The following is a 16,303-nucleotide window of genomic DNA, read 5'->3' on the forward strand; positions in this document are numbered from 1 at the left end:
TAAAAAAGCAAATAAGAGAATTATATCCAATTTTCGAAAATATTTTTTTTAGTTGGGCAAACATGTGCACTAATTTAAAAAAAATGAAAAACTGCGACTATTTTCAAAAAAGTTACCTAAAAATGGTTTTAAATTGAAAATGGTGCACTTTATCAAAATTTCACTAAAGTATTTGATTTTACATCGAAAAATGAAGTTAAAAAATTTTTGCGACTGATATTTATTTATTTTTTTTTTTTTGAAAAAATCAGTATTAATTAAAAAAATCATAACTCGGTCAAAGATTTTTTGCACAACCTGGAAATTTCTGAAAATTTGGCATTTTATGTCCCCTAAAACATATCACAAAGTAAAAAAATATAAAAATAGTGTATTTTTGCAAATCAAGTTTTAGTGACTAAAAGTGAAATTTAAAAATCATCAATTTTTTTAACGTGTATAATTTTTTTTCAGTGTAGTCCTTTATCCATACCTAAAACTTTGCCGAAGACACCAAATCGATCAAAAAAATCCTTCAAAAGATACAGATTTTTGAATTTTCATACATCATTTTTGTATGGGCAGCTGCCAAATTTGTATGGAAAATTATATGGACAAACAAATCATGCAAAATGGCTTCTTTGGGCAAAAGGCATGAAAAAAATTTCAGCCGGATTAAAAAATGCAAAAAAAAAAAAATAACCGAAATATCACAGAATTGCTCAAGAATGACAGATCGAGGATGAGAAAATGAGTGAATGAGAACGAAAGAATCAGTGAGTGATAAATGATTTTTTTTTTTAATTTATTTGGTATTTACTTTTTTATGATTCGGGTGCATTATAAGATATTTGTCCTTTTTAAAATAAAGATTTATTCAATCATAATTTTGAATTAGATTTTTTTAAATGAATCAATGAGAATAAAAAAATGAGTGATTGAGACAGAAGGATTCTGTGTTTGAATGGGTAAGATAATGATTTCAAGTTGGTTAATGGCCATGAGTGAGAGAGTGAGTGAGCAAATGATTAAATGCGGAAGTGACTTAGAAAGTGATCAAATGAGGATGTGAGTGTAGGTGAAAGGGTAAATGAGGAATGAGGAAATTAATGATTATAAACAAAATCATAAGTGAGTGAGTGGAAGAGTGATTGGAAATGAAAGATTGAGTGATTTTTTCATGCTTTCATGCATGCTCAAAATATCATTTGAAAATTGATTGATGATAATAAATGAATGAGTAAGTGAGCTAGAAAAGAATTATTTCAAGTGAGTGTTATTGAGTGAGTGGTAATTATTTCAATTGAGTGAGTTATTGAAAGAAAAAATGACCTAGTGTAAAATTGATTGAGAAAGGAAAAAAATGTAATGAGAACAAGATACTGAGTAAGTGAGCACAAAGAATTTTGTATATGAGTATTGAGGGTGAAAGCAAAAATTAGAGTATGTAAGTAGGAAGTGAGTGAGAGATTTTTTGAGTAACAGTAAGTGATAATGTAGTCTTCTCAATCTGATCTGTGGTTTTTTTCGATTTCATAGTTTTAATTTTTTTTTGATCATAGTTTATTTTTGAATGAAATTTTGTTTGCAAAAACAGTTAATTTTGACAAATCAGGAAGCAATTTATGGACAGCCCCCCACAGAAAAAAAGGAATCCCAACAACTCGGTGACTTCATCCCATCCAAGCAAACCTTCGCCGGTCTTCGACTGCTTTTACCGATAAGCTTTTTCTCCCGAGCTCTTCGTTATCTATAATACGTCCTACTACCCGGGGCTTCCGAGTCTCGATGAGTCGATGCACATGCAATTTCTTCCTACCAGCAGGGGTAGAAACACAAGACACAAGCTCTGAGGTGACATTTTAAATCGATAAAAAATACTTGGAAACGATGCCGTGACCAACGCCTTTCGGAACGGAACGTTGCAACCCCCGCCGATAACAAAGGGATTTAATTGGGGTCGGCTCTGCTGCTTTTATCTAGGAGGTGTTAGCAGCGAGTGACTAACGTTAAATTTGTTGATTTAAGCTTGTATTTTTTAAACTTTTTAAGACAATGTATCCCGATTTAGACCGTGAAATTCAATTTCTACTGCAAATTTTGATAATTTCAAATCAATTAACAACTCGCAATCGGACCTCCCCCTAAAATTGCAATTCTGACAGCAAACCCGACAAAGTGTTAAAAATTCTCAAATTAAAAAAACTAAAAACCACTTCATCCATTTGACTGACGTCTGGCTACCGGTTTTTTCGAGGAACGCCCGCTACTGCCTGGCGTGTGTGCGAAAAGTATAATCAATTCAAACAGCAGACTACAAAACTAAGTGAAGCAAGACACTATCCAGACATGGAGTTGGCGTTTGTTGGCTGCAAACAGCTTCTTCCTGGTTGGGTTCTTAATGACTAGTAGGCACTAGGCAGAACGAGATTAAGGGGAACCGGTACACTTTACGGTTCTTATTCTAACAGAATCAGTTTTTTTTTTAAATAGATTTTCACTGTTATTTAAACATAGCATTATTTGTTTTTTTTTCGATAATTAGATAAAAGAAGGTTTAAAATACTAAACAAAAAAGTAATAAAGCAAAATCGACAGTTAACTTAACTGAGTTAAGGCTCCACTCTAAGTGCAAAACAGTTAAGGGTCCACTTCAAATCGATATAGCGATATAGCAATCAGTTTTTTCTCGGTTTTTCTTTTCATTTTTCAACTGCACCCTTCCCTTGCCGTTGACTGGAGGAAATGGCATTTCAACCTTAAATGGCCAGTTATTTTTAAGGTGGAATGAGTGGGGTAGTGTAAAAATACTTCCGGCCAGCCACCTTCAATGGGTGGGCCTTGGAACGGAATGTGATGAAATTTGAGACACGATGTGATTGTTTTTTTGGTGATTGAGGTTATTAAGTTAAGTGTGAAGATGATGGAATTGTTGTGGTTATCCCTTCAAAAGTTAAAATGGCTTGATTACTTTTAAGTTCTTTTAAAACAAAAACAACATTTTTAAAAAGGAGTTTAAATTATAAAATTCTGACTAAATTATGAACTAAAAATATTGGACAAAACATAACCATGATTTGTTAGTATTCATCAAAGTGGAAGGATGTTAAATTTACTCACATTTCCTTTTTCATTTTTAAATCCAATTGAATATGGTGCCAAATGACAATGACGTAGGGTAGCGTAGTCATCAATGAGACACTTTTGGTTTTCAACTTTCAATGATTTTTGTATTTTTATCATCTGCATTTTTCTATGAGCTTTTTGTTACATTTTCTTTCTATTAAAGTGTTCTAGCATTGACCAAAATATGAGATCGATCTGATGTCTACAGCCAGAGTTATTCAACTGTCTCATTGTAGACGCACTTGGCAGCAACAATGAGACAGGTGGGGAACAATGAGACACTCTATAAAAATCAAAACTTTTCGAGCTAAACATCATGTTTTTGTGTTGTATCATTGCAGGTGACTTGGCTTGAACATTTTAAAGCAATTTTGCCAACTTGAAACTTTAATTAACAAAAGTTATACTAAAAAGTATCTAAATTTTGTAAAATCCATATATTCATGCCAAATAACTTTATATTTTTGGTTAAATGAAGTTTAAACTCAATAAATATGCCAAAAATCACTTTAAATTCATGTTTTGAAAGATTTACAAAGATTTTGAAAAGTTTAATGAAGAAAAATCAAAGTGTCTCATTGTTACCCATGGGCTGAAAAGAGTGGGGAACAATGAGACAGCCCTGGATTCTGGGTATATTCTTAATTTTGGTCAAAACTGATGAAAGGACATTGTAGCCCAACTCATTCCCTATGAATAGTCGAAAGAAATCTGAAGAAAAAATAGTTTTTGTGTTAATGGCAGCCTATGAGCGAAAATGTAATTTTTGTCCATAATTTACTTTTACACCCCAGAATCAAACATTTATGAATAACTTTGCAAGGGAGCGTCCATAACCAAAGCCAATATTATGGCAAACGTGTATCAAGTAGACACACCTTTCCCCCAAATATGAGCCTGATTGGTTGAAACTACGACTTGTGAGAGCCATTTTATCATTGTTCCCCGTGTCTCATTGATGACTACTCTACCCTATCATTTTTTTTTTCAGAATGTTTGACCTCCTTGTTGCAGTTTTTCCTTACGAGCCCAAAATGGACCCAAATGGTTCCTCAATAAAAACCCCCATACCTCCCACGTTATTGAACTTTGACTTGAATTTGGAAACTTTAAAAATCCGTGATCCCAAAAAAACACACTTTAAAATTATTTAATTTGAATTTATTTTCTTTCATTTATAAAGGGTAATGATTCAAATTGTACTACATAATAAGATTTTAATTGAGTCCATAATAAAAAAATACAAATAACTGCAAAAAAATCTTTAGTTCACTAAAAGTTTCATATTTCAATTTTATTCAAGATTTAAAATTTGATTGTTATTAAACTTGGAGTTGAATTTTTAAATTTTTTACCAAACTCCAACGTCCAAGAAAACACAATTTCAAGTTGAATAATTTTAAAATTTCTACCTTTTTTAAATTTTCAAGAATCGAGTATTTAAAAAAATTGACATGATTTTTTGTGGGCAATATGCTACGAGCGAGAAGAGGATGAGGGATGGGGGGAGGGGAGATTTTCAAATCCTCGAAAAAAGCTACGTCATTTTTGGATGGTATCTAGAGCAGTTCCAAATATTTTCTAAAGTTCTAGATTTATCATTTAAACAAATATTGTCTACAAAAGGCCTTAAATTTAAATAAAAGTAATCACGTGGTTGGCGCTCTAAAATTCTTTGTGTAAATATGGGTATTCGGCGCCGTCGCTCCGTGCCATACTTTCATACACTTAGAAGCCCAGGGCGGCGAAGTCCTTGTAGATAAAAGGAAGACACTAGTGGTTGGTACTAGCAATGGTGGCCGACAGCTATAAAGTCAACTTCGTTCGTTCAATCACGTGGTTTATGGAAGGCCCCAAACTATGTTTCGAATAAATTACTTTTCAGATTCTTCGGATGTCCCCACGAGAGTGATTTAAAATTTTTATTTTTATTTGTAAGAGTTTTTTTTATGATTAGTTTTTTTTGGGTAAAGTCGAAATTATTATTCAGAAAAATCTTAAACCTTTTTCCAAAAATTCTAATAAATTTAAATCATATTGCAAGAAAAAAAAATATTTTTATAGAAACAACTTGAAAAATCGATAGCCAACTATTTAAAATACATTGTATAACGGGAATTTTAAATCAAATAAAGGTTTTTTTATAATCTTTTTGAAATGGGACTTCAGATAAGAAAAAGACATAAACGTTACGAAAACAATATTATCATAAATTAATTGATGTTTTGCAAATTTGTGACAGTCGCTTAACAATTTTCAAAATAAGAATTAAAATTTAAAATTTAGTTTTAATAAGTACACAGTTAAAAAAAATCATTGTAATATTACATCTGAGAATGGGTAGATCTGGTATATCATAAAAATGTGTAATTTCACCTCTAAAAATGTTCAAATTTACCGCTATTTCAGTGTTCTAGAACTTTTTCATTCTAAATTGAGGTAATAAAACATCATAAAAGATGTAATATTACATATTCTAAAATTACATACATCTGGGAATGGTGACAGATATCGTGTCAAAAATGTGAAATTTTACATCAGGAACTTGTAAAATTTGAATAAGTTTCACTTTTTACACATTATTTTAGGTAAAATTACTCGAAAAGAGGCAATATTGATTTTTTCTGGTGATTGAGGTAATTTATTTGGGTGTGAAGGTGATTGTCACGGATGTCCCCTTAAAAAAAAGGCTAACTTACTTTTAAATATTTTTAAAGCGAAACAAAAATCTAAAAATGTTTTCAAGTAACAAAATTCGAAATAGCGAACTTTTTCTAGACTAAAAAAATATCACGACTTATCAATAAACTATTAAACTTGACTACCTGACTAATTGATAACTAATAAACTTGCACCTTTCAGTTTAATTAACTTTTATGTATTCTTGATTTGTTTCTGGTGATTGAGGTAATTGTTGTTTTAAATTGATATGGTTTCACAAATAAAAAAATGTGTTACTGATTTTTAAATACTATTTCAACGATTGAATTTTTTAATCTTAAAATTATAAATGTGGATAAATAATGAACTTTTTTTCATACAAAAAAATAAACATGATTTGTTAGTAAACTTGCATTTTTAACCCTCTACTGCCAATTTTTTTTCGAATGTTGACGTATATTTTTTCAGAGTTTTTGACCCCCAGTTGCATTTTTCCCATACAAAACCGAAAATGGTTAAAAAAAACCATCAGACCTGAATTTTTAAACTTAATAATTCTGTGATCCAAGAAAAGTTTTCTATTTATTTAATTTGAACATGTTGAAATTGAATCAATAATCAAAAATGTTTATTAAATAATACAAAAAAATCCTTAGTTCACATAAAGTTTCATATTTAAACTTTTTTTAAAGACTTTTTAAATTTGATTGACATAATTAGACATAATTGTAATTATTCAGCTTAAAATAATAATCTAAAAAAATGCGCCATAAACAAATTACGTAGCATTTTAGGAAAAGGAACGGGTAAGACGATCCATACAAAATGTATTTTGTAAGGGCAATATGTTCCGAGCAAGAAGAGGATGAGAGAGGGGGGGGGGTTAAATTCTCTAAAAAAGCTACGTCATTTTTGGATGGCACCTAGAAGTGTTACAAATATTTACTATAGTTCATGTTTTTTCGTATGACAAAATATTACACAGCAAAATGTAGAATTTTCGAAAGTTGCAAATTTGGTAGGTTAAATATTTATTACCTCTTTTTTGAGCAATATTACATAAAACTTGTGTAAAAATGTTAACCTGATGAAAATTTGCCAGTTCCTTATGCAATATTACACATTTTTTGACACAAAATCTGTCATCATTCCCTGATAAATGTTACCATCATTTTTTCTGTGTTTCCACAAAGGAAGAGGAGAAAGGTCTACAATTTAAAAAAAATGTGATCACGTGGTTTATGGATGTCCCCAAAATATGTTTAATTTTAATTATGTTTTGTATTTGCGAGTTTGTCTTGATTTCTTTTTAGAAAAATTGACACTTCAAATTTTATATATTTTTTAAGATTGCTGACTTTCCAGATTTTTCCAATGTCCTCACTAGAGTGATTTTTAATTTTTATTTTCATTTGTAAGAGTTTTTTTCATGAATAGTTTTATTTTGGATTCAGTCCAATTAATTATGATTTAGGAAAATCTAACAATGTTCAAATTTTTACCATAAAATCTCGAAAATTCTAATAAGTTTAAAACATATTGCAAAGTATATATTTTTATTGAAACAACTTGTAAAATCGATAGTTAACTATTTAAAATACATTGAATAACGGGCATTTTCTGAATCAAATAAAGATTTTTTTGTAATAAATCTTTAACAATGGACTTCAAAATCAGAAAAGGAAAAAAACATTAAGAAAACAATATTATCATAAAATAATTGATGTTTTGCAAATTTGTGACAGCTGCAGACAGCTTTTGTGTCAAAAAAATAATGAATTTTACCTCAGAAAATGATGAATTTTCATCAGTTTTTGATGAATATACATCAGGTTCACATTTTTACACATTTTTCATGTAATATTACTCAAAAAAGAGGTAAAATTCAACCTACCAAATTTTCAACATTCCAAAATTAGAATTGAAGTATGATATTAAGTTTTGATAAGTACACAGTTAAAAAGACTTGGTAATATTAAATTGGGAATGGGTACATCTTTTATGTCATACAAAATGTGTAATTTTACCTCTAAAAACGTTTAAATTTATCGCTTTTTCAGTGTTTTAGTGCATTGTCAATCTAAATTGAGGTAATATTACACCAGAAAAGATGTGATATTACACCTTCAAAATTTACACCTTACAAAATTACATACATCTGGTAATAGTGGCAGATTTTGTGTCAAAAATGTGTAATTTTACATCAGAAACTTGTAAAATTTGCATAAAATTCAATTTTTTAACACATTATTTAAGCTAAAATTACTCAAAAAGACGTAATATTTCACCAATAAAATATTGTTTTATTCTTTATTAAGGTTGTGAGTTTTAGAATAGTTAGAAAATAATACAAATATTTTCTTGCCCGATTTAACAAATCGAAGTATATTTTTAAAATTTTTTTGTCTGCACAGAAAAAAAAGTTGAATTTTGGAATGTTGAAAATTTGGTAGGTTGAATATTACCTCTTTTCCAGAGTAATATTACATAAAAAAATGTGTAAAAATGTGAACCTGATAAATATTTATCAAAAACTGATGAAAATTCATCATTTTCTGGAGTAAAATTCATCATTTTTTTAGCCACACAATCTGTCACCATTTCCTGATGAATATTACCATCGTTTTTTTTCGGTGTGAAATTCAAATCATTGTACAAGCCAGCAACGAAATTATCAGCAAATACAAAAAAAAAATCTGATTTTGGTACTCAGCAAAAAAAAATCATGGTAATATTACATTTGGGAAGGGGTCTTTTATGTCAGAAAAAAATGTGTAATTTTACCTCTGAAAATGTGTAATTTTACCACTTTTCTGGTGTAATGTCACTTTTTCAGTCAGAATTGAGGTAAAAAAAATTACACATTTTTTTTAGTTTTATAAATTCAGAAAAAAATGTGTAATTTTACCTCTGAAAATGTGTAATTTTACCACTTTTCTGGTGTAATGTCACTTTTTCAGTCAGAATTGAGGTAAACAAAATTACACATTTTTTTTACTTTTATAAATTAGTAAAAAAAATAAGCCTTGCTTTACATATTTTCAAATCTGATAAATTTAAATACAAATTAAAAAAAATATTTTGCTCGGGGAAGTAAACCATCTCCCAAACCAAAACCTGCAGTTGCAAATCGTATCCGATTAATTTCCCCTCCTGCAGAGTGCAGGGTGTTCCAAAAGTGTAAGGATGACTCATCCCTTTTCCCGTGGAAAGCCAGAACACATTTTCTGGAGCCGGCACCACCCCTCTTGTCTTGTTGAAAAATCGTGCACTTTTGTATGCGTCATCAATTTTCCGATATTCTGTTCGATTTTTTGTCTCAATTGGAAAAAAAAATCGGACAAAAATTGATATTTTGAATATCAAGTTCTCCTTTTGGAATCAAGTTTTGCTCGCCGCCGAAGCTTGATTAGTGGAGTGGAGAAATGTCACCAATTGATTTGACTTTCAAATGACGGTTTGCTTGCTTGCTGTGCAGCAGCAGTTGCCATTCACCATCATAATAATAAAAATATAATAAATTCAGCACTCTTTCACCAATACAAGTGAAAATACGCACACACCATCAAGCAAGTTTACAACTTATTAGTATATTTATTGCTCAGTCAGATGTGGGCAGAATTGAAACACTCAATTTGCATTGCTTCCTTCTTTTTTCTTCACTTATTGAGAGCATTCCGAGGGTGGTGGGAGATTTGCATTTGCCACCCTGTATTTGTAACCCTTAACGACCCTGCAACTGTCAAAAGTTGAGCCACTCTTTTGACACTGCTTAGTTGGTGGGGTCGTTAAGGGTTAAACATTTCTAAAAATATTCTGCCTCTTGCAAAACATAATTTTTTACCGTCAAATCACTTTTCAAAAAAAAAACGCAAAACTCATTGCTCATTTATCACTTTTCATCGTTTGGAAAATCATCTCAAATTTCAACCTTCACTTTTTCCATTACGTCACATCCATTTTTCTTCCTTTTGCCACGAAATTTTCCTCCACACTCGGGCAAAAGCAAAAGTCTTTTAGAAATTTCCCCGCGAAAAACCGTTACACACATTCGGCGCGCACGACTCAAATCTCAAACACTAACTGAGAGTACTAGGGGGAGAGGGGGTAATATGCACCCCCGGGGCAAAATGCACCCCCTGCTTTTCTCGGTATTTGGAAGAATTTACGGGGAAAAAATCATAGAAATTGGAAGCTTAACGTTGCTAAAACATGCTGGAACAATTTGAGCATCGTAGTATAAAAACATCTTAAGTTATTTGCAAAACTTTAAAATGTTGTGTTTTCATCTAATTTTCATTGAACTTTCATTATGATTTTTGGACAATATAAAAGCATTTATTGTTATTGTAAGTGTTGAGGTGTATAGTTTTTGCCATAATCTTCACAATTCTGTAGATAGATGAGTCCAAAAACATCAAAAATGCATTTTTATTAAATTTTCTGCAAAAACGTGGTCGGGGCAAAATGCACCGCTGTGAAGCTCCTTTGTAAAAACAGCGGTGTCATCTAGTGGTGACTAGTGAAAACTGCTTTTACCCGGTGCATTTTGCCCCATGTTGTGGTGCATTTTGCCCCGTTGTTTTAGTGCATTTTGCCCCAATGTTGCGGTGCATATTGCCCCGCATGGTTGTTTGAAATGAATCGAAAATGTTTTTAGAAATGTGATATTTTCGAACAATTTTGAGGTTTTTTAAGACTTTTTTCACATGGATGACGAAGAATAATAGTTGTTTTAGAACATCGAACAAAATTCTTCCCCAGTAATGCTGTAATGGTTGAGAAATCACAGTTTTTCCTTAGGGGGTGCATATTACCCCCTCTCCCCCTACAATCTGCCACTCGTGTGCCGGTCGAGATCGCCACACAGTGTTTTTCGCGAGGGAAATCGTGCACAAATACAACGGCAATGTTTTGATTCTGTGCAGAATGTGCGTGCGACCTTTGATGCTTCCTGTCCCGAAAGAGGGGTAGAGCTGTTTAAAATTTGAAGTAAAGTATAAAAATTAAAATAATAAAATAATAAAAACATAAACATAAAAAACAAAAGAATTAAAATCATGAAAATAAAAAAACAAAAACGTAAAAAACTTAAACAAAAACAAAAAACAACAAAGAAAATGACAAAAAAGGTAACAAAACAAACAATTTTGAAAAAGAACAAAACTATAAAAGAAGAAGAATATACAAAATATACAATAAATGAAACATTCTAACAATCTAAACAATAAGAATAAGAGAACAACTCTACCGAGTCACTTTATTTGGCACACACGCGATTTCAAAAAGTGACACTCTGAGGATGAGGGCACTAACGAACGGTTTCATACAAGTACCTTTCTGCTGTACACAATAAAAAAATAATTGCCTAAAAAAAACGTAAATTTACATCAAATTACGTGTGATTTCCATTTGCACAATAATTGATGTAAAATTACATCGAAAAACATGTAAAATTCAACCACCAAAATTTAAACCTCAAAAAATAAAAATTTTCAACAGTGTAAAATAACATACAGCGAAATAAAGTGTGCGGTATATGTTGCTGCCCAAAGTGGAGTTCACATTCACACCAGAGCACTTTTTCTAACGTGATACACTTCTGGGCTGTAAGGACACGCGCCGCGCGCGCAAGACTGTCTACTATCAGCTTGGGCGAGCAGACTTGTGTGAATGTGGGACCCGATGACGATGACTAATCAAAAGTTTTGTTTCGTTCTTGTTTCACTCACAGAGTGCATCAGTTTCGATTGACTGAGCTGTTGGAAGGGAAGTTTTTTTTTTGGTTGAACGGAGAAAGTAGCGGTGTTTCTGGTGTAAAATAGGCATGGCAATATTACATAGAAAATGGGTAATTTTACCTTTAGAAATATGTAAACTTACCTCTTTTATTTTGTAATTAAATAAAAATTCATATAAAAGGTAGACATTAACAAATTTAACACTTTCCAAATTTACAGATATTTTTTTATTGTGTAGAGAAAATAATATGATTTTTCATTATAAAACATTTAATTCTTTTTACAAAGAATTACACAGAAAAAAACTCACGGTAATATTGCACCTAGAAAGGGGTACATCTTTCATGTCAGAAAAATGTGTAATTTTTCCGCTTTGCTGGTGTAATGTCGCTTTTTCAGTCTGAATTGAGGTAAAATTACATCATAAAAGAGGTAATATTCAACTTTCTAAAATTACACCTTCCAAATTTACATAATTTTTTGCTGTTTGCAAATTTTGCATTTAAAGTTTTCAAATGCATTTCAACATAAATTTTACAGGAATTACAGTTACAACAAAAAATATTAAATTTTCTCTTACCGATGAAATTTTACATTCTTTCGATGTAAAATAACACGTACAGCTCTTAAACCAGCTTTACGTTTGAAATGTCTACAAATAGATATTTTTTTTTATGTGTTTATTGAATGAATAGATCAGACAATTGCGCAAAAGTTTCAATTTTTAGCATTGAAAATCAGACCAATACTTCCCGAGATATCGTGACCCTTAGAAGAAAAAATCATTTTCATCGATTCGAATTCTTTGTGAGGCTGTGTCTCAGAAATTAATTGCCCAATTTACAAAATTCCAGAGAGAAAAATGTAGGAAATTTTCTCCGGTTTTAAAAAAATAGGTTTGCTTTTCTTTCAAGAAGTATTTTTAAAATGCAAAAACAAAACGAAAAGGAATCGATAATTTAGTCCTAAAATTAGCTGTAACTTAAAATGATACATTTTGGCCGTTGCAAATATTTTTTGAAGTTCATGTCCCTCGACTCTGATCAAAGTTGAGGGGAGGGGGTACATTTATAAAAGTTCAAAATATTTTTAAACTAGTCCAAACATGTTAAATATGATTATCAATGCAGAAAAAGGCATTTAAGATTGTTCTCAGTTGATTAGACTTCTATTTCCATTTATTTATCCTTCTACTTCTATTTATTTTGATATTTTTCTGCAAAAATATTTTTTTGAAAAAATATTTTTTGCCCCATGATTTTTCAGACCAATTTTGAAGGGGGGGAGGGGGCGACATAAACTTTGAAAAATATTTGCAACGACCTTCTTCAAAAAAATATTTTTTTAATGGTAATTCGATTTTTCTTTTAAGCAATATTTTTAATAATTTAGCTGACCTGGTTTTCGATAATTTCATAAAAACTTTTTTTTTTTAAATTCATATCTCCTAAATCAGATTTTTCACTATGCCTCAGAAGATGTCTTTTTCAAGTCCCTTTAAGCTTATGAAAAAAATCGAAAATTTTTAAAATACGTAGTTTGGGAATTTTACTTTTAGTGATAAAAAGATAGACCTTGAAAAATATTTGCTACGACCTTATCAGTTGAAAAAAAATAAGTTGAAATACCGCAAATTTAGAAAGTTTTATTTTTATTTTTGTGTTATAATTTTACCAAAATTGCGCCGTAAAAAATAAATTCAATTAAAAATAATAAAAAAAAACTTATTTTTTTTCTGTAAAATTTAACATTATTTCTGACTCAATGCAGCCAGATTTTTTGTCTGGAAAATGTGGAATGTTCCATTACTTACTGAATAAATTTAAAAAAATATTTTGGGTAAAATCACAGTACAGTACATCACTGCACAGTAAAAACATATGTAAATTGGGGAGGTGTAATTTTGGAAGGTTGGATATTACCTCTTTCATGTGTAATTTTTCCTCAATTTAGACTGTAAAATTGACAGTATACCAGAAAAGTGGTAACTGGTAAAATTACACATTTGTACGCAAAAGATGTACCTCTTCCAAGATGTAATATTACCATGATTTTTTAGTGTGTGTTGTAAATATTTTTCAAGCGGCGTTAAATGGTATTTTTTCATGATTTCAAAATTTCAATAAATATAGACGTGCAATTTAAAATGTATTTTCCTGCGTTGATGCTTTTTTAAGCATGAATCAGTTAAACATATTTTGAATATTTTGCATCTTATGATTGTAAGACAACTGTTCTGGTAGCAGGATTAAAAAAAATGTAAATACTGCAACTACGGCTTATATTTTTACGTCTTTTTTAACTTAATTAATATTTATAAAATAAAATTACATAGATAACGATGTAAATTTTATCCAATATGATATTTATGTGAAATGACATATTTTTTAAAGAAGGTTTTTGTGTCAAAAATATGTGCAATTTTACAGCATTAACATGTTACATCTCTTTCTATGTAATTTCACCTGCTCGCATGTTAAGCGGGGTAAAATTACATCAAAACTATGTAAGCAATGTTCTTTTAATTTAACTATCAGATGTAGTCCATGGTTTCATCTAACCTCCAAGTGCACTTAAAAAAAGACATCAAGTGCAACACAATGTCAGTCTCTTATTCCAGAGCACAATTTATGCTCTACTCAAGTCAAGCCCATCATCTTCAGCCCCTTCCGCATAACTATGCGACTGATTGGTAAACAACAACAAAAAATCCACAAGACAGAAGCCAGAAATTTAAGGGCAATTTATGCTCGCGCACACACGCGATAGTCAAAGGGAAAAACACAACACTTTTCATTCTTTTCCGTGACTGCTCGACTCTTCGTGGGTGGAAAATTAGCTCAACCGGCGCGCCGGGGGTCATATTCCAGATTTTTTGTTCGCTCCTTCTATTTTAAGCGAGCATAAATTTTAACGTTTTGAATGGCATTTCTCATTCAGAGCTGGAAACGCTCTCTCTCTCTCTCCCTTAAAAGGGTGGAAGTCATAACTTATCCAATATTTTCCGCCCTCCCCCAAATTAATTACAATTTTAGAGCGATAATTGAGATATGAAACCGAAAACGGGGCTTTTGCTGCGTTCTAATTAGGTTCGTCATAAATTTTTTTGAGAGCTTCCGAAGAATGTAATGAACCCCCTTTCGCTTGTGATAATGACATTTTCATATGGCGGGGTCTGGAAAAGTCGGAAAAACTTGAAATGATTCAATTTCGGGTCAGTCCCCTTTTTCCAGACTCTTTTTTTCTGTTTTTGGAAAAGAGATCTGCCCTTCCCCCTTATTTTGGTGGAATCGAATTCCTCAAATTCCTATTGGTATACCAGCATTGATTTATGATCACGTGGTTCGCCGCAACGAGTAATTTGTTTTCCATGCTTCTGATGGTGAGATTAGTTGCACTTGCAGTGGTGCGGCACTAAAACTCGTGGAATGCCCTCAAATGTCGAAAAGAATTTCGATTGAAAAATCCAACCAACTTGGGGACTGGATTTGGAGGCGGGGCCCCGATTTGGTTTGATGTGGTGCCGTAGCCGAACCAGCATTTCAATTTGACTTAATTTAAGTCACTTAACCAACCCGCTTGCGATTGTGCGCTTTCAATTGTGGTAGTTGCTACACAGTAAGTTTTTATTTTATTTTTTTCCATGTAATTTTACCTTAATTTCTATGGAAAAATGCAAACACACATAAAAAGATGTAAATTTACATACCTCAGATGTAATATTACATGATTTTTGTTCTACACATAAAAAAAAATCAGGGCAATATTACATCTTGGAAGGGGTATATCATTTATGTCAGAAAAAATGTGTAATTTTACCTCTGGAAATGTGTAATTTTACCTCTTTTCTAGTGTAATGTCACTTTTTCAGTCTAAATTGAGGTAAAATTACAACATAAAAGAGGTAATATTCAATCTTCCGAAATTAGAGTTTCCAAATTTACAATATTTTTTACTGTGTATACTGTGTAATTGCATTCACCACCACTAGTTTGAGAAAGGCACTTTTGAGACTTGGATTCGAAACGGCCTAGACAGCGAATTGGCTACCGGCCCGCTAGTTGAGTGTAGTAGAATGCGTGGTGATAAATGTCAGACATCGGGGGCTTGAAATAGATGTCACACTTATGACGGGTAGTGTGGGTGAGGTTTTGGGGTTTGCCAGAGATTTTGAAGTTGAAACGGTACACTTTGAGGAGAACACGTTGAGTAATTCGCTATAGTTAAGTAAAAAACGTGTATATTTGGAAGGTTGAAATTTACCTTTTTTATGATGTAATTTTACCTCAAAAAGTGACATAACACCAGAATAGTGGTAAAATTACAAATTTCCAGAGGTGAAATTACATATTTTTTCTGACAGAAAAAAAATACCCCTGCCCAGATGTAATTTTAGCATGTTTTTTTGTAATGTGTGAAACTTGGCAATTATTTTCGGAATTTTGAATTATTTTTGGTTTTCATTAATCTTTGTAAACGATGTATTCATGTCAAAAGAAACAAATTTTCCTTTTCAGCCTTAGCACAAGTTTGAGGGATGATTATGCAAAACAATCATGTAAATATTAGAAGATCTTTATTTTGAGAAAGAATTTTCTGATCGATTTGATGTATTTGGAAAAGAAATGCTGATCCCATTTTATATTTATTCATTTTTTGTAAGGTTACATTTCTAAAATATGTACTTTTTTTATTGCCATTATGAAAACACGATAAAATGAAACAGGATATTTGGAAAATCTCCATTATATGGTCATACAAAAATTTATAATTATTTTTTTGATTCAATAAAAAAA

The 16,303-nt window shown here is 31.3% G+C and overlaps 1 protein-coding gene across 1 annotated transcript in view; it reads right to left on the reverse strand.

Annotated features, from left to right (window-relative positions):
* The window catches only part of LOC6044369, a 50,739-nt gene extending 40,895 nt beyond the window's left edge, over positions 1-9,844 (reverse strand). The window contains 1 exon segment of the mRNA XM_038266620.1: positions 9,698-9,844. The gene's annotated coding sequence lies outside the window, so the exon portion shown is untranslated.
* Between the last annotated feature and the right edge of the window lie 6,459 nt (positions 9,845-16,303).

Source organism: Culex quinquefasciatus, chromosome 1 (genome assembly GCF_015732765.1).
Source record: "Culex quinquefasciatus strain JHB chromosome 1, VPISU_Cqui_1.0_pri_paternal, whole genome shotgun sequence".
NCBI classification, from domain to species: Eukaryota; Metazoa; Arthropoda; class Insecta; order Diptera; family Culicidae; genus Culex; species Culex quinquefasciatus.